This window comes from Myxocyprinus asiaticus, chromosome 15 (assembly GCF_019703515.2).
Source record: "Myxocyprinus asiaticus isolate MX2 ecotype Aquarium Trade chromosome 15, UBuf_Myxa_2, whole genome shotgun sequence".
NCBI classification, from domain to species: Eukaryota; Metazoa; Chordata; class Actinopteri; order Cypriniformes; family Catostomidae; genus Myxocyprinus; species Myxocyprinus asiaticus.
The window spans coordinates 35,923,141-35,948,418 of record NC_059358.1 but is presented as its reverse complement, the minus strand read 5'-3'; the positions used below and the strand labels follow the sequence as shown (position 1 = coordinate 35,948,418).

Sequence of the window (25,278 nt, the reverse complement as noted above, 5' to 3'; positions counted from 1 at the left end):
CTGCTTTGTTGGAGGATTGTTTATATGTTTATTTGTGCAGCAGCATGTCCTACATGCTCTGTGTAGCATGTCTTGCATTTTTTCTGATTGTGCAACAGTAGCAGGTTAGCAGCGTTAGCAGATCTAGTTTGCCAAGACCAATATCCTATCAATATGTCATACCCACATTTATATGCTAAATCTTTCTGAGAATTGTCATTGCTTGAATGTAGTCATAGTAATGTTTATTCTTTGAGACTAGGTTGCATTTACACCTCAGGTGATTGGCTAAAAATAATTGTCACCAAAACCCAGTGCCCATGACGCAAAGATGGATGGGAATGCTAACATATAGCTCTTTCCAGATATTATAAACCTCATCGAGTCTGTCCGACACATTTCACTGACCTGCGATCAGAGCATCTTTGGGCCAGCGGCTAAACCAGTCCATGGTGCATCCAGAAATGAGAGCAGGAAACTTCAAAGCCAGATTACAAAACCTCTCCCCGACTGGACAGAATCACAGGACCATGTGAAGATTCCACCTCACTCTACTCATAAAATACTCATGCAGGTTTTCATTCGTGGGTGGTTGCCGTAGAAACTCCCGCTTCATGACTGAAATGAGGTCACTGAGAATCTCATCCATTTTATCACGGGCAAACATATTGGACACCTGTGGTAGAGAGAACATTTATCACCTCATTAGATTAAACCCTAGCGCAGATTTCGCTGGGAATTTTCGACAAATGTACAATCTAGACATAAAGACATATCAGAGAGAGAACAATTATTCCTGCAAGTAAGGAGGGATGTTTAAATTTTTTTTATTTTTTTTGTCTAATCTCTGAATCAAAGGAATAGTTCACCAAAATTTCTTTCTCCATTTTCTCACCCTCGTGTCGTTCCAAACTCGTATGACTTTCTTTCATTTGTGGAATTCAAAAGGAGATATTTTTTAAGATTTTTCACGTTGTTCTTTTTCATACGACGAAAGAATGTAGATCTCAAAACTCAATTAAAATTTACTGTGCAAGGCTTAACTTCAGTGACCCTCAGAACTGATCATAAAACATCATTCACTATGTTAAACAGTATTTGAGAGCTATAGCAGAGGATAAGATTTTCAGTTAATAACGACATGCAATTTGACTTTTCTTCAAAGGCAAATGCACCAATTACCTACAGACACACAGAAACTGTGCTAAAATATAAGGCAATACTATTATTTTTTGCCTACACAAAAAACAAACAAACAAACAAACAAAAAAAAAAAAAACACTCAACTTACAAACTGATCAATGCATGACTGGAACAAGGTAATATATTTCTGCCTGATAGAGTACCACACAGATAATACTTTCAGTTTTACATAAAATACAGCAGTTAGCATGAGACAAAATGCTGGGAGAGTCTGTCTAGTCATATACCTTTAGGATCTATCTCACTGCTCTGCTCTCTTTTTGGAGTCTTGGATAATAACTTTCAGCGAACTGCATTTGTTCTTGTGTGTCCCTCACTGACACCCCAGTCTCGCCTCTTCACCTCCCAAACTAAGCCCTGAGATCCTCAATATAACTGAGGGTCTGTGTGTTACATTAATATTCCTGAGCAGGGCCACCTCTCCCCGGGTCCTCGAGTGCTCTTCTCCAGTGCAGTCTATTCTCTTTATGTACTTAACAGCATGATTAATGAAATAACAGCCTTCACTAAACCCAGCTGACCAAAAAGCTTTTAGGGCTTTATGACTGAGGTAAAAACCCACAGGGCTGGAGAGGTGAACCCTGCTGCTCAATTACATCCAATTATTCTCAAACACCTTTATGTATTCAGGGATGGAGGGACAGATACATTGGTGTTAATTAAACACATTTAGTTAAGCTTCTTGCACTTCACAGTGTACTGTCTTTGTAGATGAATTAACTTATCCTTATCTGCTCTTTCTCTTTTGAAATAAGTGTTTAATTCCTCAGTCCAAACAGACCATTTATGAAAACCATGTAGCAAAAGCGGTTATTTAGAAATGGTTATGGTTGTGTACAGTATACTTTTTATACATATGTGTTTTTTTATTTTTATTTTTTTAATTATTTGTTTGTGTTTTTTTTTTTTTTTTTTTTTTTTTTGTGAGCCAGTAAAAATTTAAACTAATGACCTGACCAGGTCAGCAGAAAAATAAATATAAAATAAAAAAATAATAATACATTTTTACCATGGAACCCAGTTTAGAGAGGAAAAAAATGTGACCCTACATTTACATATCAATGCCTTTTCTGTATTTAGTAACTTAGCCAGCCCAAATGAATGAATGTGTGGACTACAGCGGTCATTTACGTCTGTAATGTTTGGAATGAGGTCACGAGAGCTGGATCTAAGTTCGGCTAAAAGAGTTTAATGAAATGAATTAAACTCAAGATGGCGCCGAGTATGGCTGCTGCGTTGCGAGCTCCGACACAACATAGCAATGTTTTGTTTGTTTTGTTTACAATTCTTATGTTTTTTGTCTTGGATGTTGTCTGCCTTATTGTCTACTTACAGACAAACACTTTTGGACATTGGTTCAGCGATCTCACACCGAAAACCGGACTTCACATTCCTCAATGCCGACCCGCTGTTTACAAACACGCAAGCAGAGCCCTTTGTCTGGGCAGCACGGCCGCGGAAACGCAGGAGGAAAAGGGGAAACAGAGCCGGCGTTCTCATCAGAGTAAGACGCTGCACAAATCGACCCCCGCTACCCACTATTCTACTGGCAAATGTTCAGTCTCTGGATAACAAGCTCTGCGAGCTGAAAGCGCGGATCTCTTTCCAACGAGAGACGAGGGACTGCTGCATTATCTGCCTAACAGAAACTTGGATGTCTGCGGAGATTCCAGACTCAGCCATTTCCTCCATGCACCGAGCGGACAGAGCGAAAGACCTCTCAGGTAAAACTAGAGGAGGTGGTGTATGTTTTATGATCAACAAATCCTGGTGTGATCAGAGGAACGTACATTCCATCAAGTCTTTCTGTTCTCCTGATCTGGAATTTCTTATGCTTCCGTGTCGACCATTCTGGCTACCGAGGGAATTCACAGCGGTCATTATCACTGCTGTGTACATTCCCCCACAAGCCGACACAGACCGGGCACTCAAGGAACTGTATGGGATTATAAGTGAGCAGGAAACTGCGCACCCTGAGGCCGCGTTCATTGTGACTGGGGACTTTAATAAAGCCAGTTTAAAATCAGTCGCACCAAAATATCACCAGCACATTAGTTTCAACACACGAGGGGACCGGGTTTTGGATCATTGCTACTCTCCGTTCCGGGATGGCTACAAATCCCTCCCCCGCCCACCATTTGGCAAATCGGACCACTCTTCCATTCTGCTTCTGCCCGCTTACAGGCAGAAACTGAAACAGGAAGCACCCACCCTCAGAATGATCCAGTGCTGGTCGGACCAATCAGATTCTATGCTACAAGACTGTTTTGATCACACGGACTGGGAGATGTTCCGGTCCGCCTCTGATGACGACATCGAGCTTTACGCTGATAGCGTAATGTGTTTCATCAGAACGTGCGTAGAGGAAGTGATTCCGACCAGAACTGTACGAATCTATCCGAATCAGAAGCCGTGGATCAATAGTGATGTTCGCGCGGCACTTAATGTGCGGTCCTCCGCTTTTAATTCCGGGAACGCGGAGGAGCATAAACAAGCCAGTTATGCCCTCTGAAAAACTATCAAAACAGCAAAACGCCAGTACAGGAGCAAGATTGAAGGACAGTTTAACACCACCAACTCTAGAAGCATGTGGCAGGGAATTAACATCATCACGGACTTTAAAGGGAATAAAAACTCCGCCATGAACACCGCTGCCTCTCTACCGGGTGAGCTAAATACTTTTTATGCTCGTTTCGAGGGAAATAACACCGCCCTCGTGGAGAGAGCTCTCGCAGCTGAAGCTACAGAGGTTAGTTCACTCTCTGTCTCTGTAGCGGATGTAACCCGATCCTTCCGACGGGTGAATATCCGCAAAGCCGCGGGCCCAGACGGCATTCCGGGCCGCGTCATCAGAGCGTGCGCGAATCAGCTGGCTGGTATTTTTACGGACATTTTCAACCTTTCCCTCTCTTTGTCTGTAGTCCCCACATGCTTTAAAACATCCACCATTGTGCCTGTTCCAAAACAATCAAAAATAACTTGTTTAAATGACTGGCGTCCTGTTGCTCTGACCCCCATCATCAGCAAATGTTTTCAGAGACTAATCAGAGATTACATCTGCTCTGTGCTGCCTCTCTCTCTTGACCCATTGCAGTTTGCTTACCGCAACAACTGCTCCACTGATGATGCCATTGCATCTACAATACACACTGCTCTCTCCCACCTCGAAAAAAAGAACACTTATGTGAGAATGTTGTTTGTAGACTACAGCTCAGCATTCAACACCATAGTGCCCTCCAAGCTAGATGAGAAACTCCGGACTCTGGGCTTAAACAGCTCGCTGTGCAGCTGAATCCTGGACTTCCTGTCAAGCAGATGCCAGGTGGTTGGAATAGGCAGCAACATCTCCTCATCACTGATCCTCAACACTGGAGCCCCACAGGGCTGTGTTCTCAGCCCACTACTGTATTCCTTGTACACACATGACTGTGTGGCAACACATAGCTCCAATGCCATCATTAAGTTTGCTGATGACACGACGGTGGTAGGTCTGATCACTGACAATGATGAAACAGCCTATAGAGAGGAGGTGCACACTCTGACACACTGGTGTCAGGAGCACAACCTCTCCCTCAACGTCAGTAAGACAAAGGAGCTTGTGGTGGACTTCAGAAGAAAAGACAGAGAACACAGTCCCATCACCATCAATGGAGCACCACTGGAGAGAGTCAGCAGCTTCAAGTTCCTGGGTGTCCACATCACTGAGGAACTCACATGGTCCGTCCACACTGAAGTCGTTGTGAAGAAGGCTCATCAGTGCCTCTTCTTCCTGAGACGGCTGAGGAACTTTGGAATGAACCGCCACATCCTCACACGGTTCTACACCTGCACTGTGGAGAGCATCCTGACTGGCTGCATCTCTGCCTGGTACGGCAATAGCACAGCCCACAACCGCAAAGCACTGCAAAGGGTGGTGCGAACTGCTAAACACATCATCGGAGGTGAGCTTCCCTCCCTCCAGGAAATATATACAAGGCGGTGTGTGAAAAAAGCTCGGAGGATCATCAGAGACTCCAGCCACCTGAGCCATGGGCTGTTCTCACTGCTACCATCAGGTAGGCGGTATCGCAGCATCAGGACCCGCACCAGCCGACTCCATGACAGCTTCTTCTCCCAAGCAATCAGACTTTTGAACTTTTGATCTCCCACGATCAAATACATCAGCCCTGCACTTTATTACTCTTACTCTTATATCTCACACTGGACTGTCATAAATTATATTATTACTATTATATTATGTCTCTCTTAACAACTGACTATCAACCGACAGCCTGAATGTCAATACAGTACAATACTGTACATTCTATATATATATATATATATATACTTTTTTTATATATATATATTTTAATTTTTCATTTTTGTTGAATAATGTATCTATATAGTAAAAAACAAAAACAAAAAAACAAAACAAAAACAAAAACAGCGTATTGTATACTGTACAGTGTATGTTATTATGTGTATATTGTTGAGTGTAATTATGTGTATAACAGATGTTTAAATTGTGTTGTGTTAATTTGATGTTATTGTAAATTGGTATATGTCTCATCACTGTCACGACTGCTATGTTGATTGGAACTGCACCCAAGAATTTCACACACCATTGCACTTGTGTATATGGCTGTGTGACAATAAAGTGATTTGATTTGATTTGATTTGATTTAAAGTACAAAATAACGGGGTAAATACAGGAACATATATGAGACTCAAGGGGGAAAGCTGTGGAAGGCGGAGCCATGGCAGGCTTGAGGGGTGGAGCCATGGAAGGCAGAGCCGTGAGAGGCTTGAGGGGCGGAGCCTTGGAAGGCAGAGCCGTAGGAGGCTCGAGGGGCGAAGCCGTGGAAGGCAGAGCCGTAGGAGGCTCGAGGGGCGAAGCCGTGGAAGGCAGAGCCGTAGGAGGCTCAAGGGGCGAAGCCGTGGAAGGCAGAGCCGTAGGAGGCTCGAAGGGCGAAGCCGTGGAAGGCAGAGCCGTAGGAGGCTCGAGGGGCGAAGCCGTGGAAGGCAGAGCCGTAGGAGGCTCAAGGGGAGAAGCCGTGGAAGGCAGAGCCGTAGGAGGCTCGAAGGGCGAAGCCGTGGAAGGCAGAGCCGTAGGAGGCTCGAGACTAAGAGTCCAGTATGACTGGGAAATGACTTCAGTGGTCGCAAACATGAGCAGAGTCTCGGGAGTGACCTCTGTGGTCGTGGGCATGGATAGAGACTTGGAGACGACCTCTGTGGTTGTGAACATAGGCAGAGACTTGGAAATGACTTCCGTGGTCGTGTACATGGGCAGAGACTCAGAAACGACCTCTGTGGTCATGAACATATGCAGAGACTTGGAAATGACCTCCATGGTCGTGTACATGGGCAGAGACTTGGAAATGACCTCTGTGGTCGTGAACATAGGCTGAGACTTGGAAACTACCTCCGTGGTCATGTGCATGGGCAGAGACTCGGAGACGACCTCTGTGGTCGTGCACATGGGCAGAGACTTGGAAATGACCTCTGTGGTGGCGAACATGAGCAGAGACTTGGAAACTACCTCCATGGTCGTGTACATGGGCAGAGACTCGGAGACGAGCTCTGTGGTCGTGAACATGGATAGAGACTTGTAAACAGAAGCCTTTCTCCTCTTCCTTTTCCGGGAGGCCGAAGTTGGCATGCAGGCTCTGGGACAGACGAGGCTTGCAACACAGGCTCTGGGATGGATGAGGCTGGCAACGCAGGCTCTGGGACGGACGAGGCTGGCAATGAAGGCTCTGGGACGGACGAGGCTGGCAATGCAGGCTCTGGGATGGACGAGGCTGGCAATGCAGGCTCTGGGACGGACGAGGCTGGCAATGCAGGCTCTGGGATGGACGAGGCTGGCAACGCAGGCTCTGGGACGGGCGAGGCTGGCAACGCAGGCTCTGGGATGGATGAAGCTTCCAGCTCGTTGGCCGTGGCAGGCATGTACGTTGGCTCATTGGCCGTGGCAAGCGTGGGCGATGGCCGTGGCAGGCGTGGCCGTTGGAAGTGGTTGACTCGGAAGCTGGAACCGGGATTGAGAGAGGAGGATCCTCTGTAGTGAGTGTGTCAAGTATTAGCCTCACATATTCCTCCCATGTGTAATCTCCGGAGTCTGGCAATTCCCTCCACTGGTGTGTAGTGAGTCCAATTTTGTAAATGGATTTGGGAGTGGCATCATCAAATCCAAAGTGGGAAAACTCCCTTATAGACAAGTCCGCCTGGCTAAGTTCGGTGAAGTAAGCCGGTAGATCCATTTTGCGGTCAGTTGTTCTGTAATGTTTGGAATGAGGTCACGAGAGCTGGATCTAAGTGCGGCTAAAAGAGTTTAATGCAATGAATTAAACAAAGTACAAAATAACTGGGTAAACCCAGGAACAAAAGAAACATCCACAATGGGAAAACACAGGAACAAAGGAAACATACACGAAGGGCACTGGTCATACACAGGAGGTCAAAACACATAACAACCAACAAAGAACAAGCAAACAATATGGCATTATATACACAAAGACTAATGAGTTAATGAAACACAGGGGAGGACAATCAAGGACAGCTGGCAGTGATGAGGGCAGGGAATTATGGGAAATGTAGTCCAGGAGGAACAGATGACGGGGGGAAACACAAGGCAAACAACAGTGAATCATGACAACATCATTTACATCTAGTCTAGAGTCAAAGCAGGTGTACAGAAGTTGTATATTAAGAGAAATGGTTCACCAAAATGAATAATCTGTTTTAATTTACTCACCCTCGTTCCAAAACCATATGACTTTCTTTCTTATCAGTGCTAAACAAGTTCTCGCGTGAACACGTGTGCCCTTGTAAACAAGCTTTTCTCATAACGCTCATGAACGCGCTACACATGTCACTGTCAAGATTTTCACTCAGAAATTACTTAAATTCCAGGATGTTTCTCATAAAAACCTACCGTAAACCTTAAGAAGACTTGGTATATGATGCACGAGCCGCATGGACTACTTTTATGTTACTTTTGGATACTTTTTTTTCATTAATAGTGATGAAACTATCCACAGCAGTTGTACCAATATATTCATTAAAACATCTCCTTTTGTGTTTGGCATAAGAAAGAGTCAAACAGGTTTGAAATGACATGATGGTGAGTAAATTATGAGAGAAATTTTATTTTTGGGTCAACTACTGTAGTCCTTTAACATAATAGACTTCAGGAAAAATGTTTAAAAGCTACTAGTGTTGGTGATTTTGATTTAATTCAGTGACTCGATTATTTTGATTTTGTTCACCAAAAAGATTCATTCATTGATTCGTTCACTGACCACATCATCAAGTTAAGCCTTTGTGCCTGCAGATGGCACCAAATGATCGTCTTTTAAGTAATTGTGTTGAACCGAAAGCAATAATTCTCAACCATAACAAGTCTAATTATCCTCTTTTAAAATTCTGCACTTCAGAGTGTTGAAGCATCATAAGCCTTTCCCCACAAATGACATCAAAGCATATCTATCATGCTGTGAACTGCTGAGCAAGACTTTTTATCAAGCTATACAAAAACTACTAGCCTAAAAATAACTATGAGTTTCAGTAATGTCCGTATGTTATTGTAATGTGTGGTAATTACTCACTTTTATTCATAATTCACCCATCCCCTTTTCATGTTGAACGAGATTGACAATATGAAGGAACAACATGCAGTTCCTCCTCTCATTCAGCAGATCATCGTTCATGATGACTGATTCATTCATGTGATTCATTCGGTCGTGAATGAGTTACACGAGTCACGAACCAGTACATTCAGTTCGTTCACAACACAAACTAAGTGATCGACTAATTCAGTGAAGGGGTGTATTCGTTCACTGGGTCCAACCAATGATATGCTCCTTCACAGCCTGCTCTCCAAGTTTATTAGCTCACGCTAAAGTCAGTCTTTAAAAGCACAACAAAGGAAGACAAATGGAATTTGCATGTCTACAAATGTGCAAAGACACTTTAAAAATAACGTTTAAACACCATAACCTTATTTCCCCTGTATTCTGTCAAATGCTGGGCTTAATTATTACCAAGACAAAGAAATAGTTTAAGAAAAGCCTAAACATTGTACACTGTGCATCAGAGCACATTTCCATCTGTAATTCATGTTATTTTAACTGTATGTTCTTTAGTCATTTTTACACATCCATAAATTGGAGATCATGTTTTGTGTATACTGTACCTACGTATAAACTTGTCTTAAGTGCATTTCACCCATCTATCCTTGTTGAACGTGATTGACTCACATGTCAAACTGAACGAATGAAACGCCTCCATCTCATTCAGTCGTTCAGCAGATTTTCATTCACGAGTCATTCGCAAACGAGTTTACCAGTATATTCGGTTCATTAATGAAACACCTCTCATCTCGTTCAGACTCAAATGACCAACTAGTTCAGTGATGGGGTGTATTCGTTCAGTGCATGGAGGTGAACGAGAACGATTCATTCACTTAAAATATTTGTTCAAAAAGACTGATTCGTTCATGAATGAAGCATCACTAAATGCTGTAAACATGTAGAATATGACCTCTTTACAGCAAGGCTCTAAAGTATAGCACGAAATGGCATAATCGTATTAACTGTAAATTTACAGTTCATGAGACACAGCAACATTGACTTGACCAATGGTGTGCCTTGGGGGTGGGGCTATCTGTTTGAAGTGTGTGTGGGGGGGGGCGGTATTCAGTAAGCTGTTTTGAAAACATTTTTTTTTAATTATTATTATTTTTATTTTATTTTTTTGCAATTCTGTTTGGTGGAAAGGACTCACTTTAGCCTTAAAAAACAATTTTGGGCTGAGCTTAAACTTAGGTAAAGATGCCTAGAAATGCTTAGCTATACAATGTAAGCAGCAAAAAGATCCCTTGGCATTTTTTTAGCAGAACACCTCTGTCTCTGTCAGTAAATGCATCTTTAAATAAATAGTTTGTCTTTCCAACCCATCCCTCTCCCCTCCCACAGCTCTGTGCTCTCTCTCCTGAGGTTCAGTGATGTTAACGCAAAACCTCTTCAGTGCTGCCCCATAGCTTTCTATATGATGGATGGAATGTTCAACAAGTGAGTGCAGCCAGTGCTCTCTGGCAGGTGTCACATTCCAGGATGCAGAGCTGCCATTTTTCCCCCTTCCATATTAGGAAGACAAATGCATTTGTCTTCCTAATATGAAGCAATGCATCATGTGCCGCACAGGTTTAATTTTTTTCTGTGTCATTACCATGCAGAATGAGCTCTGTAATTTATCAGATGAGAGGCTAACACGCTCCCTTTGTTTATTTCATTACAGCGCCTCAGGAGATCTGACTCATTTGAGGTGAACTAAAGGTTGAGTTACAAGGGAACACACGTGGTGACCTTGGGAGCTCAATCACCACATGTTTGCCTGGTATATTTATGGTATATTCCATGATTTAAAAAGATCATGGAATGGATGTTGGAAAGGCCTGTGGGCAAGAGTGTTTCTGTGAGTGTGATTTCAGAACGGTTCTCTGACCTCTCCGGAAGACAGGACATTGTACATGTACTCCAGAAAGGACTCATCCTTGATCTCATTGTCGGTGAAAATTAAGCTGATGCCTTTTCCCTGCTGTACAGTAGTCCTGTACAAACTCTTCTGGTCTTCCATCAGGTTGGGGGTGTTGTAGGAACAAAAGAGTGAGTGAGAGAGTAACACAAAAGGGAGTAAAAAGTTAGCTCCAGAGCAAGTTAAAATGAACGGTTAAGTATAGAAACTGAAAATGGAAATGTTACTCCATTAAAATTCTCTGCCCATGCACCCAATGGACATCTATGACCTCTATGCTGTCTTGCTTTTTTTTTTTTTTTTTTTTTGCTGCTGTGTCTTTTTACTAATTGTGCTGTGTCTTGCTTTTTAATCGCTAAGTTTGTTGCTTTCTGTGGGCAGAAATATGGCAATTTTAATTGTGCCAGGCAAATAGAGATGACTTTTGTGAATAAGGCACAATTTATAATGATCCTAATTCAGTGGTTCTTAAACCGGGGCCCACTAGGGAGCTTCAGCAAATTTTCAAGGTTATATTTAAACTTTTAAGTTATATTCAAACATGATAACTTAATTTAAAGGCCGAAAATAGCTAATCTCATGGTGTATGGCTACAACATATAAACTGACAGTTCCTGGAACATCTACAATGACAAAATTATTTATGAAAAGTATTTTAATCTATTGATACTCCTAGATTCAGAGGCTTCGAAAATTATCTTTGGCAATGGGGAGCCTCAGAGTCAAAAAGGTTGAGAACCATTGTCCTAATTTATATACTGTAGAAAGGAGGTATGTTTGCACTGAAAATATTGACAGTAACTTAATTTAAATGCTGAAAAGCACAGTGTTATTACATTACATTTAGCCCCAGGTTAAACTGAATTGTGGTTGATTAGTGTATAATACACAGGTTTTTGAACTGTGGTAAATTCACCCCCTATGGTCTCTTCACAAGGATAAATGGCCATAGTTATGGCCAATTACATTTTACACTGAGATGGATTTTATGGAGATGGAAAAAAAATATATGATTTTCTGCTTAGAAATGAAAGTTGGAGAAAGTATTCAGTTTCAACAGTACTCGAGTGAAGTACAAATTGCAAAAACAAAAAAAAACAAAAACAAAATACCTAAAAAGGAATATTCCGGTATCAATACAAGTTAAGCTCAATCGACAGCTTTTGTGGTATAATATTGAATACCACAAAAAAATTATTTTGACTTGCCCCTCCTTTTCTTTAAAAAAATCTGGGTTATAGCACTTACGATGGAAGTGATTGGGGACCAATTTTTGAATGTTAAATACTCACTTTTTCAAAAGTATAGCCACAAGACATTAACAATATGCATGTTAACATGATTTTAGTGTGATAAAATTGCTTACTAATCTTGTCTGTGTAAAGTTATAGCCAATTTTACAACTTAGTTAACATGCCGATGTAATGTCAACAAACTCTAAAACCCTGAAATGACTGTAAAAATGACTATTTAAACAACTTTACAGCACAATTAATACATGTGTTTTAACATAATAATTAATGCAATTGCTTTTTCTAAAATTATAAGCTTCACATTTCTGTGTTAAACCCTCCAAAAACTGGCCTCATTCACTTCCATTGTAAGTGCCTTACTGTAAACTCGATTTTTTTCTTTTCTTTTTTTTTTAAAGAAAGAAAAGGAAATGGAGGGACGATTTGGAAATCATTTTTGTGGTAATCAACATTATGTCACATATGCTGTTGATTGAGCTTAACCAAAGCCTTTCTAGCAAGTCAGTCCTCTGTCAGCCATCTTTGGAACACTCTCAGGAGGGTATTTCCAGTCATGCCAGTGCAGCTCCTATCTACTTGAATGGGAAAAGACTGAAATCTCCTAAACGGTTGGTCAAGATTATGATCAAAGGACATATTTCAAATCAGCAGTAAAATTTGACAACGCTGTTATCATAAATTGTGCTTCTTTACCTCAGATAACACCAAAAAAAAAAAAAAAAAAAAAAAAAAATTCTCGGCTTATATAGCTAATGTGCATGCGCATTGTCGAGTTGATTGACAGGTGATGTTTGTATCTAAAAGGTGACTGGCACTTTTACCTGTAAGGCGGTATTTCCTTTCTACATCCGTTGACCGTTAGCTGCCGCTGGGCATTCCAATTTCTCCCATTCATTTTTATTCATTTATTTATTTATTTTGTGGATATTCTCCCCTTTTCTCCCCAATTTGGTATGCCCAATTCCCAATGCGCTCTAGGTCCTCGTGATGGTGTAATGACTCGCCTCAATCCGGGTGGCGGAGGACGAATTTCAGTTGCCTCTGCGTCTGAGACAGTCAACCCAGTCAATCCGCACATTTAATCACGTGGCTTGTTGAGTGCGTTACTTCGGAGACCAAGCGCGTGTGGAGGCTCACGCTATTCTCCATGGCATCCATGCATATCTCAACATGCGCCCCACCGAGAGCGAGAAGCACATTACAGCGACCACGAGGAGGTTAACCCAACGTGACTCTACCCACCCTAGCAACCGGACCAGTTGGTTGCTTAGAAAGCCTGACTGGAGCCACTCAGCATGCCCTGGATTCGAACTTGCGACTCCAGTTGTGGTAGTCAGAGTCTTTACTTGCTGAGCTACCCAGGCCCCCTTCTCCCATTCATTTTAATAGAAGTGGCCCATCTCTGCTAAATAATCTCTGGCTTAACTTGCATTGAACCCAGAATATTCCTTTAGGTAATGAAGGACAGTTACTAAAGTATTTTTCATCCCTGGAAACACAACAGGTTCGTAAATGCAAACCAGCATGTGCCTTTATGAAAATGGGTGTGAAAACACTGCCTGGCTGTCTCAGAATTGCGAGCAGCCTGTGTTTTGAAGTCAACCAGGTTAAAGCCGTCTGTTTTCTCCAGAGACTCTCAAACACATACACACACTCTGACAGGAACACCAGATTCATTCATATAAATATCAAATACATGCTCCGATGATAAACACTCTCCAAATGTGAGTCAAACTGTCAATGGCCCATTGCCATCATCGCAGAGCAAGCAAAGTGCTGTGGAATTACAGGCGACCACAGGCAATATGTTCCATTCCCACCTCAGAAAACTATCCTTCCAACCCCCTAGGAACAAGCAAATCTAAAAAAGATCCACCTGACAGATGGCTCCCTATCATTCTGCACACTTTAATGATTAACAGATATTCCCACTTTCAATTTTAGCACCAGATTATCAATTGCATTGGAAGACAAGGACTGAATCGGACTGCACAGTTGACTGGTTATGGGTTCTTTCCTCTTGTGTTTGCAACAGTAGGGCTGAATCTTATACACAGATACCATCTACTGGATCACAAGTAAACTGCATTACATCAGACAAAGCCCATATAGTTATGTATATTTTCAATACATTCAACATCTTGTGCTCTTTTTTGGCTTTTTTATGAATATTATAGAGCAGGAATAATAATAAACAGGAATCTACTGTTGTCCACATAAGCACCACAGTTCAACAGTTTCAAAGCATGTGTACTAACCATTAGGCCATGATTCCAACAATATTTAGGGCTCTTAATAAATAATAATACATCACTGTCTGAAATTGGTGTGTAATTTCTAAAGTAACGTAAAGAAAATGAATCCTTAGCTATCCATTGTCCAATCTGTAGTATGTTGTTTTAATGAATGCTAAAAATATTGTCCAGACTTCATGACATCAGAAAATTTGGCATTTACATTAAGGGAAACAAAAGCAATATTATTACAGAAGGATATGTTTTAAACTGTTATAAACATGTTATTAACAACTTAATGATTAATGATTATTAATGTGTTATAAATGTTATTAACTGTTGTTACTGTGTTTTAAATATAGTTGCGCTATAAAGACTGTCTCGTCATGTGATGATGTATAAATAAAACGTTTAATGCAAATTTGAATTGAGTATTCTCTAGCAACCAAACACAGGAGACAAATGAAATCTCATTTTAACCTGGAGTGGAGAACTTGAATTTGAACAAAGTTATAAATGATTGAGTGTGTGAAGGTAAAGGTGACTCACCGAGTGAGTGCAATCTGTAAAGTCTTGTAGACAGCTATGAAAGACGCAAGTCTCGTCAGACTCTGTTTTCCAGACCCACCCACACCAAACAGGAGGGCATTTGCCCGAGGGGTCCTGATGATCTGAAAAATCTGGGGACAGAGCGAGGGAGAATGTGAGACAGATGCCACTTCATTATTATTCAAAACGTTTACACACACACTTTACACATAGAAAGTCAGAGCACTTGTTTGTACTCCAAAGTAGGACATGTCTGGTTCTGCTAATCAGCATGGGAGATGAATCGGAATAACTCTAAATTGTTTGTTAGCACTGGATTTATCTTGCTCTTTCATGCTAGAATGATGCTAATCGCATATAGCAAGGTTATTCTGTCAATGGCAAAAGATAAATCACTAATATTATTCTGTTTTTGAGGGATGGAACACCTGAAAAGAGCTTGGCAACCTCAATGCCAATAGCATCGTTATGACGTAGTAATTCAGTTATGATAAAATTCTGTCATAAGAAAATATGGGTAGTTGAGATGGGTAGTTGTCAAATAGCGTTTCCATCTTTTAACATCAGGTGTTTGGTTTAAAATGTGTATGAATATAATAGGGAAAGAGTATAGTTTACATCCTTGGCTATCCATTGTCCAATCTGTAGTATGTTGTTTTAGTGAATGCTAAAAATATTGTCCAGTCTTCATGACATCATAAAATTTGGCATTTACATTAAGGGAAACAAAAGCAATATTATTACAGAGAGATATGTTTTAAACTGTGTTATAAACATGTTATCAACAAGTTAATGATTATTAATGTGTTATAACTGTTATTAACTGTTGTTACTGTGTTTTAAATATAGTTGTGATGTAAAGACTGTCTGGCCATGTGATGATGTATAAATAAAACGTTTAATGCAAATTTTAATTGAGTATTCTCTAGCAACCAAACACAGGAGACAAATGAAATCTCATTTTAACCTGGAGTGGAGAACTTGAATTTGAACAAAGTTATAAATGATTGAGTGTGTGGAGGTAAAGGTGACTCACCGAGTGAGTGCAATCTGGAAAGTCTTGTAGCCATCTATGAAAGACACAAGTCTTGTCAGACTCTGTTTTCCAGACCCACCTACACCAACCAGGAGGGCATTTCCCCGAGGGGTCCTGATGATCTGAGAAATCTGGGGACAGAGCGAGGGAGAAAGTGAGACAGATGCCACTTCATTACTATGCAAAACGTTTACACACTTTACACAAAGAAAGTCAGAGCACTTGTTTGTACTCCAAAGTAGGACATGTCTGGTTCTGCTAATCAGCATGGGAGATGAATCGGAATAACTCTAAATTGTTTGTGAGTACTGGATTTATCTTGTTCTTTCATGCTAGAATGATGCTAATCGCATATAGCAAGGTTATTCTGTCAATGGACAAAAGATGAATCACTAATATTATTCTGTTTTTGAGGGATGGAACACCTGAAAAGAGCTTGGAAACCTCAATGCCAATAGCATCGTTATGACGTAGTGATTCAGTTATGATAAAATTCTGTCATAAGAAAATATGGGTAGTTGAGATGGGTAGTTATCAAACAGCGTTTCCATCTATTAACATCAGGTGTTTGGTTTAAAATGTGTATGAATATAATAGGGAAAGAGTATAGTTTACATCCTTGGCTATCCATTGTCCAATCTGTAGTATGTTGTTTTAATGAATGCTAAAATTATTGTCCAGTCTTCATGACATCAGAAAATTTGGCATTCACATAAAGGGAAACAATGAATATAATAGGGAAAGAGTATACTTTACATCCTGTAAATCTTGTTGTTGTTATTTATTTATTTATTTATTGTCGCCTTAATTAATTTTAAACGATTCTGCATCAAAGATTCCATGTAGTCACTTAATTAAAATGAGTCATAAAAGCTGCATGATACCCTAAATGTAAAAAAATTAGCAAAATTCTACATGTTTGCACTTCTACAGCCACAGTAAGACCTGTACCAACAAATCATTCTCAGTGTCATGATGATTCACTGTTGTTTGCCTTGTGTTTCTCCCCTGTCATCTGTTCCTCCTGGACTACACTTCCCATAATTCCCTGCCTTCATCACTGCCAGCTGTCCTTGATTTTCCTCACATGTGTTTCATTAACTTATTAGTCTATATAATGCCCTGATTTCTGTTCAGTCCTTGTCAGTTGTTATATGTTTTGACCTCCTGTTTATGGACCCATTCCTATCATAGATGTTTTCTCTGTTCCTATGTTTTTCCCATCGTGGATGTTTCTTTTGTTCCTGTGTTTACCCTGTTAATCTGTACTTTGTTTACTTTATTAAATACTATTTCACTGCACCTAGATCCAGCTCTCGTGACTTCCTTCCAATACGCTACACTCGGTTCCGTAAAAGGTTTCTGAATCATGCAGACTAGTGTACTCAAATACACTGAAAGTGTTTCCTGCACCAGTATTCAGCTGCAACATTACTGAATATACAGTGCAATGGCAAAATAAATTATGTTTAAGCTAGGTTTTGAGATTGCCGTTTGAACTGAATGTGATGAGAAACACAATAAAAAGGCCACGGCCACACTAATATGTTTTCGGAAATGCATTAATTTTGCTATGCTTACGCCTCTCATCTACACTAGAATGGCGTTTTCCTCAACCAAAAGCAGAGGGCCGAATTCACTAAACAGTTGCGCCACTTTTGCGCATGGTACTTCAGCGCAAACCCATGCGTCTCATTCACTAACCACCCGCAATCAGCGCTGAAATGGCTCTGTGTCTTGTGCATTTAATTCAGAGACGGATTAACACACGGGCCTACCGGGCATCTGACCAGGGCCTCCGACCAGCATGGGGCCCTGTCAAGCTGCAGAAACTTTACATTAAACAGAATTATTATTATTTATTTTTTTACAAATATTTAGTATTTTACAGTAGCAAAGCAATGTCAAACACTTTGTCATATGATTAGTTTTGCAACTGTTATTAATTAATAATTGCTAAATAATAATAAATATGCCATATGCTGCTTAGTCAGAACCCTCTGGCTTAGTGGTGAGGGGAAATAATTGAGCATTAAAAGAGGTTATTACAGAATTGGTTTCATTAGGTATATTGTGTACTGCTCCTTTAAATACATGTACACTTTGAGCCAATCAGCATTGATTGCTAAAACTGCTCCACCCTTTTTGCATCAGTAGCTCATTGAAAAGATAGATGCAGAGAAGTTTCTGGAAAAGATAAAGGTAGAGATAGAAGCTATATTTTAGTTAATAGTTTTAAAAAGTGTTCATTCTCATATTCAAGTTGTTAACTCATCATATCATCGCTGGACGTTGGAAACATTGTTTTTTCATCTCTTAATTGGTGGCTGAATGCAGATGATTGATTTGAAACTGATGAAAGTTGATTTAGTTAGAATTTTCCAGAAGGTATGTGATTTCCATATTTGTAAAATGGATGTTTTATGTTTTTTTCTTTTATCTCTGATGCATTCAAAGTAATTTTGATAAAATATCAATTCAAAAGGAGAGAAATTGGAAATGAATTTGTATTTAAAGTGATTTAAATATTTTAAACACTTTAAGAACATAACCGGATATGTTATACAATATAATATGATAAGTAATGTAACAAGTATATGTTCAATGTATAAGTAAGGTCAAATTTGTCACACTCTGATGTCTATGTCATGGATTATGAATATTTTATTCTGACTGAACCTGTTTTTTTATAAACAGGTCAGGTCTTTTCTTTTTCCCTTCAATTTGATTGAGCTGTGTTCTGAGTTGAATTCATTGATGGTGAGTCAAACCCATGGAGAAACCTTGAATGAAGCATGCTGAAGATTTCCCTGTCCCGGACATCGAATCTGATTTTCCATAACCAACAGTGTGGTAGGATCTCAAATGACAGTTGAGAGTATTCGATGACTGATCTTTATTACATTTCCAAAAAGGAAAATGGAACAAAGACTTTACAAGTGATGCAGGACAAAGGACTACAAAGGACATTTCTTACACTGTTTATTTTACAAATTGGTTGATTTGTGTTTGCACTCATTTTTATTTTATACATTTCAATAAAGCCAGCATATATACAGGTGCTGGTCATATAATTAGAATATCATCAAAAAGTTGATTTATTTCACTAATTCCATTCAAAAAGTGAAACTTGTATATTATATTCATTCATTACACACAGACTGATATATTTCAAATGTTTATTTCTTTTAATTTTGATGATTATAACTGACAACTAAGGAAAATCCCAAATTCAGTATCTCAGAAAATTAGAATATTACTTAAGACCAATACAAAGAAAGGATTTTTAGAAATCTTGGCCAACTGAAAAGTATGAACATGAAAAGTATGAGCATGTACAGCACTCAATACTTAGTTGGGGCTCCTTTTGCCTGAATTACTGCAGCAATGTGGCGTGGCATGGAGTCGATCAGTCTGTGGCACTGCTCAGGTCTTATGAGAGCCCAGGTTGCTCTGATAGTGGCCTTCAGCTCTTCTGCATTGTTGGGTCTGGCATATCGCATCTTCCTCTTCACAATACCCCATAGATTTTCTATGGGGTTAAGGTCAGGCGAGTTTGCTGGCCAATTAAGAACAGGGATACCATGGTCCATAAACCAGATACTGGTTGCTTTGGCACTGTGTGCAGGTGCCAAGTCCTGTTGGAAAATGAAATCTGCATCTCCATAAAGTTGGTCAGCAGCAGGAAGTATGAAGTGCTCTAAAACTTCCTGGTATACGGCTGCGTTGACCTTGGACCTCAGAAAACACAGTGGACCAACACCAGCAGATGACATGGCACCCCAAACCATCACCGACTGTGGAAACTTTACACTGGACCTCAAGCAACGTGGATTGTGTGCCTCTCCTCTCTTCCTCCAGACTCTGGGACCCTGATTTCCAAAGGAAATGCAAAATTTACTTTCATCAGAGAACATAACTTTGGACCACTCAGCAGCAGTCCAGTCCTTTTTGTCTTTAGCCCAGGTGAGACGCTTCAGACGCTGTCTGTTGTTCAAGAGTGGCTTGACACAAGGAATGCGACAGCTGAAACCCATGTCTTGCATACGTCTGTGCGTAGTGGTTCTCCCCCACATTTTGAATGGGTTTTGTTTCACAGTCCTCTCCAGGGTGCGGTTATCCCTATTGCTTGTACACTTTTTTCTACCACATCTTTTCCTTCCCTTCGCCTCTCTATTAATGTGCTTGGACACAGAGCTCTGTGAACAGCCAGCCTCTTTTGCAATGACCTTTTGTGTCTTGCCCTCCTTGTGCAACGTGTCAATGGTCATCTTTTGGACAACTGTCAAGTCAGCAGTCTTCCCCATGATTGTGTAGCGTACAGAACTAGACTGAGAGACCATTTAAAGGCCTTTGCAGGTGTTTTGAGTTAATTAGCTGATTAGAGTGTGGCACCAGGTGTCTTCAATATTGAACCTTTTCACAATATTCTAATTTTCTGAGATACTGAATTTGGGATTTTCCTTAGTTGTCAGTTGTAATCATCAAAATTAAAAGAAATAAACATTTGAAATATATCAGTCTGTGTGTAATGAATGAATATAATATACAAGTTTCACTTTTTGAATGGAATTAGTGAAATAAATCAACTTTTTGATGATATTCTAATTATATGACCAGCACCTGTATATATATATATATATATATATATATATATATATATATATATATAATTGACTAAAACAGTAGTCTGAGTGGTTTCCGACACACACCTCTACCTCCCTAGCCGAATCTAGTTGCATAGGCCCATTGGTATTCAGAAATTCATTATTATTGCCAAGTGATTTAAGAGTAATTTGATATACTGGTTATATACATAAAGTTTGGCGAGCCAGCCAGGAGGTGGTGCTGTTGTGTCAGCTAAAGTTCAAATTAATGAGAATATTGTTTTGTTTTGTTCCGTTGTCCGGCAATTATTTGATTTTTTCAAACAAAACAAAAAAAAAACAAACAACAACAACAAAAAAATCTCAGTTAGCTTACTACCTGATATTGAAATATAAAAAAGGACAGTTTTTTTTTTCTTTTCCAAAATTATATATGGATTTCATACAGTCAGAGGGAGTTAAGGTGCACAGTTCTCTAATTTTGAGTGGTCTTTCAAAATCTGAGGCAGATGAGGAAATTCTTGAATACTTGTAAAAACATGGTTCTATTTCAAGAGTCATAGAAATCAACAACCCAGTGTCTGAGTATTACAAGCAGGTAGTTGTAGAGTATCAGTATGGCACAGCAATGAAAGCACTGACTCCTCGCTCCCACTAGAATTCAAGAGCACTTCAAACCCTGAAATTATCTATCATGTTAGGCCCCTTGCTAGTGTTTACACATTCCAAGCTGGAAGTGAAGCTACTAAGTCATATCTTGATGAACTTCAGAACATTGCCAAGATAAGTGGCAAAGCTTTCAATGTAGTAATACAGGAGGAATTGTCACGTATAAGTAAGTCAATTGCTCAGCCTGCCCAAGCTAGTCATGAGCCTAAAGCTTTGAGCTAAGTGATGAGCGTCAAGAAGACAGTGACCATGAATCTTGTCCTACTCATGTTGCCCACATCGATGCAAAAGCATCTGTTCAAGCTCAGTCAGATCCATCCATGAACTATAAAATGAAAGAGAAAACAACTCTTCCCCGATTAAGTGATTCAGATGTTCAACCTGTAGGAGTACAGAAACTCATAGTAGGGCATATAGTGAAAAGCAGTGAGTCTGCATCCCAATTACATCCCTACTTTAATCTCAGAGTTTCTTCTGGGTGACTGCCATGTCCATTTAATGAAGCAGATTATGACTCGTGGAGAAAAATTTTTGAACTTATCCTCCAAGATCCTGCAGTTTCTGACTTGAAACGATCCAGAATGATAATTGAAAGTCTTCTTCCCCCAGCTGCAGACATTATTAAGCCTCTTGGTTCTCAGGCTTCCACAAATGCTTATCTTGATCTGCTCGGTTCAGCATATGGAATAGATGCTGATGGTGATGAACTGTATGCGAAGTTCTTGAACACTTTTCAAAATGCAGGTGAAAAACCCTCTTCCTGTCTTTATAGGCTGCAGGCAGCATTGACATTGGTCATAAAGCAAGGAGGAGTTTCTGATAATCAAGACAGATTGCTTCTCAAGTAGTTCTGCCATGGCTGCTGTGATGATGTTCTCATAGCAGAGCTACAACAAGAGCAAAGGAAAGTTAACCCACCTTCATTCTCAGAATTGCTGCTGCTTTTTTGTACAGAAGAGGATAGGTTAGCTGCCAAAGCAAAGCACATGAAGCAACATCTTGGAGCCTCTAAAGCTAAAGTTATGTCAGGCTTGCAAGTGACATAAACTTACCATGAAGCTTTTGATTCTTCAGCTTCTGGAGAGCTCTCTATTGAAACACAGAAGCTTAAGAAACAAGTAGCAGATCTCCAAGCTCAGCTTGCTAAACTGAAAATTCCCAAGCCATGAAGGTCTAAGACAGCAAAGCCTGAAGAACATAAAAAGTCTGACTTTGAGAAAATGGGATCAAAGGTTGTTGAAAACCAAGCAGCCTCAAAGACATGTACAAAGTTTAAATGAAACCAAAGGCTTGGTATTGTTTCTTATGTGGAGAAAATGGGCATACTGCCAAATTCTGTGAAAATTATTCCAATCCATCATTAGTTGAGTCCAAGCGGAAAGAGCTGAAAGACAGGCAGTGACAATGGGAGAGTGAGAGCATGTCCTCTGATTTTCTTATGTTAAACTAGATGCAGTTCCTGTCACGGGACCGATGGGAGCTGGAAAACATGAGGAGTGTCCCATACATTTGAAGCGAAAAGTTTTTTCCAAAAAAGCCAGAGTGAGAGAGTCAGAAAAGCCCCTGCCCAAAGGCTTAATTGGAACAAAATGTACAGCTCAAGTGCAAATTGCAAGTAAAAACTGCAATTGCCTGTTAGACACCGGATCACAGGTGACTACCATATCAGAAACACCTGTCAGAGCAAACGATTTTCCCCTTGAGTAATCTTTTTGAAGATGAAGGAGCAAATGGCCAGTGTGACCCGTATGAAGGAAACATTGAACTCAGTGTCTTTTTTCCCAAAGAGCTTTGCGGAACTGAGTTTGCGGTTCATTTGCGGTCCAGTGATCATTCCCAGGTGTTGATAGGGACCAACACTCTTGATGTTTTGTACAGTCAAATGAAATCCTTGAAACCAAGCCAAGCTCCCCATGGCTATAGGGCTGTGTTTAAAACTCTTGAGCTCAGAGAAAAACAAGTGACCAGTGGTAATCTTGGATTAGTGCAATTGAAAGCAAGACACCAGAACTTATTCCAGCTGGTCAAAGGGTTCTTCTCCATGGATATGCCCATATTCATAACATAAATGCTGAGAAAGTATCAGTGATTCAGCCATCATCTGAATTTCTTTGCCCGGTGGTGTCCTTATATCAAGTTGTGTACTCACTCTACCTACCAATCAACCATACAAATTACCTGTGATGCTTAAAAATGAAACCAACTGGGATGTTGTCATTCCCGCCAACAGTGTGATTGCTGAATTAAATTCAGTTCAGAGTGTAGTACCTACAAAGAAACAAGCTGATTTGAGTAAATCATCTAGCAGTGCAGATGAAACAGAAAACAGAGTTAACCTTACCCTTGACTTTGGTGAGTCCTGTCCAGCCGTGTGGAAGGAGAGAATCACTAGAAAGCTGAACAGCATGCATGAGGTATTTTCACTTCATGATTTGGATTTTGGTCACACAAACAATGTGAAACATCAAATCAAACTTAACAATGAGACACCATTCAAGCAGTGAGCAAGGACAATACATCCACATGACCTGGAAGCTGTTAGGAAGCATCTTCAGGAGCTTGCAGATGCAGGAGTGATAAGAGAGTCACAGTCCCCATTTTCTTCTCCGATAGTGGTTGTGCAGAAGAAGAATGGAGATGTGAGGTTGTGTATTGATTATAGAAGGTTAAATCTGCAGACGGTAAAGGATGCTTATGCACTCCCTAATTTGGAGGAAACATTCATAGCACTCACTGGGTCAAGGTGGTTCTCAGTCCAAGATCTGAAGTCTGGGTATTATCAGATCAAGATGGAAGAATCTGATAAGTTTAAGACTGCTTTCGTTTGTCCCTTGGGGATCTGGGAGTTTAATTGGATGCCCCAAGGGATCACAAATGCACCAAGTACTTTCCAAAGGTTAATGGAAAGATGCATGGGTGACATGAATTGAAAGAGGTTATTGTTTTCCTTGACGATTTGATAATCTTTTCAGAAACACTTGAAGATCATGAAGATAGACTTGTAAAAGTTCTTCATCGTCTCAGAGAGTATGGTCTCAAGTTATCTCCAAAGAAATGCAAATTCTTTCAGATGTCTGTCTGTTACTTGGGTCACATAATGTCTAAGAATGGAGTAGAAACAGATCCAGAGAAAATAGCAGCATTAAAGTTTCACTGTTGTGACTGACAGTAATCCATTGACTTATATTCTTACCTCAGCTAAACTTGATGCTACAAGCTATAGATGGCTTTCTGCACTTTCCATTTTCAATCTCCAATACAGAGCAAGGAAACAAAATCTTGATGCAGATGGTCTTTCTCAGTGGCCGCATGGAGAACTGACTGATGATCTAGTTTCCCAGAAGGAAAGGGAACGCATGAAGCAGTTCACTCTTCATCACCTGGTGGGACCAAGCAGTGAGAGCCTTATAAATACAGATGATGATAAAGCACTGTGTGAGAAACACCTAGTTGTGGCACATTCAGGGATCACCTTTGAAGAATCACTTGCCCTTCAAGCACAAGCAATACCAGAAAGTTTTACTGAGGAACCTACAGGATGTTCATTCATTCCAAACCTATCTAAAGCAGAGTTATTGGTAAAACAACGTGCTGATCCAACGTTGAGAGAAATCATAACTTACCTTGAAACTGGAGAGAGCTTTCCTCCTGCAGTCAGATTTGAACTCCCAGATATTCCTTTACTTTTGAGAGAGTGGAAACAGTTGGAGCTCAAGGATGGTATTCTGTGAAGGTGAAGACAGAATGGTGAATTAGTTACTTATCAGGTAGTGTTACCATCAGAGTATAGGGCTGTTGTCCTACAAAGCTTACATGATGACATGGGGCATATGGATGTGGAGCATACCTTGGAACTTGTTCACTCTAGATTCTGTTGGCCAAGGATGATGGCTGAAATGAAAAGAAAGTTAAAGATTTGTGACAGATGTGTGAGGAGAAAAGTCTTACCTGAGAAAGCTGCACTTGTCAATATTACTACTACAAGACCTCTTGAACTCTTGTGTATTGATTTCTTATCTCTTGAGTTTGATCAAAAGAATATCAAAGACATTCTTGTCATGACAGATCACTTTACTAAGTATGCAATTGCCATGCCTACGCCAAACCAAAAAGCAATTACTGTTGCTAAATATTTGTGGAATCACTTCATAGTCAACTACGGATTCCCTATAAGGATACTCAGTGACCGAGGAACTGATTTTGAATCCCGAATAATCACTGTGTACTTTGGC

At 40.3% G+C, this 25,278-nt stretch overlaps 1 pseudogene; it reads right to left on the bottom strand.

The window, feature by feature from the left end:
* The window catches only part of LOC127452690 (dynein axonemal heavy chain 5-like), a 220,522-nt pseudogene that overhangs the window by 121,320 nt on the left and 73,924 nt on the right, over positions 1 to 25,278 (bottom strand).